The sequence below is a fragment of the Larimichthys crocea genome, chromosome I (assembly GCF_000972845.2).
Source record: "Larimichthys crocea isolate SSNF chromosome I, L_crocea_2.0, whole genome shotgun sequence".
NCBI lineage: Eukaryota > Metazoa > Chordata > Actinopteri > Sciaenidae > Larimichthys > Larimichthys crocea.
In genome coordinates, this window is record NC_040011.1 from 1,793,720 (window position 1) to 1,794,602 (window position 883).

Genomic DNA, 883 nt, shown 5'->3' on the forward strand with positions numbered 1-883 from the left:
ACACACACACACACACACACACACACACACACACACACTTTACATTTTATATTATCACAATTGTTTCTCATCCATTTTCTGTCAACTGCCTCATCAATAAAATGACAATTCTCTCTGCACTGACATACAACACATACATACAATATATGGTGTAACTGCAGAGCAACAGCTGTGCTGTCACTTTCTATCTGTGAAGCTGAAATAAAGTTGGAGGGCAGAGAGACAGAGGAGGGAATCATGGCCTGTGAGCACCACACCCGACTTTATGTTCTTAAGACTTCTACTCTCAGAAAAGTTGTTTAAGGCCTAAAAATGCTCATATACATCAAATGCTCTGCCACTAAACAAATATTAGAAAATCAAATCCACTCAAGCTCAATATTTAGGACAAATAGAAGCCTGAAGATGCAGAAAAAAAAGCAGTGTGCTCACATGAAGCCTTATAGAGCCATATGAGCACACAGTCAACGTGCTGGTGGAAAGGTGATTGGATTTGAAACAAGAGGTCATGTCAGCAGGGAGAGCAGCAACAGGCAAGCATTAGATTCACATCCAAAGTCCCAGCTCATTCAAAGACAAAAAACATGAAACAGAGAGGTAGGCGGAAGAGGGGGGTGAGGGAGAGAAGGAAAAAAAGAGCGCAACTAAAATTGTGGTGGAGGGAAGGGAAGAAAGAGAGAAAAGCAACGCAGAGCTGAGAAAGCTCCTCTGTGTGGCCTGCTGCTCTTTCCATTCACAGCAACAGAGGCCATTTTAAAAGCTTCAGAGAGAAAAAAAGAGATTCACTTACCGTTTGCTGCTCAGACCAGGACTAACTAACCCTGACTAACTGCTGACTAACTAACAAGACTGGAAGGTATCTGAACATGAGCCCCCTCACTTT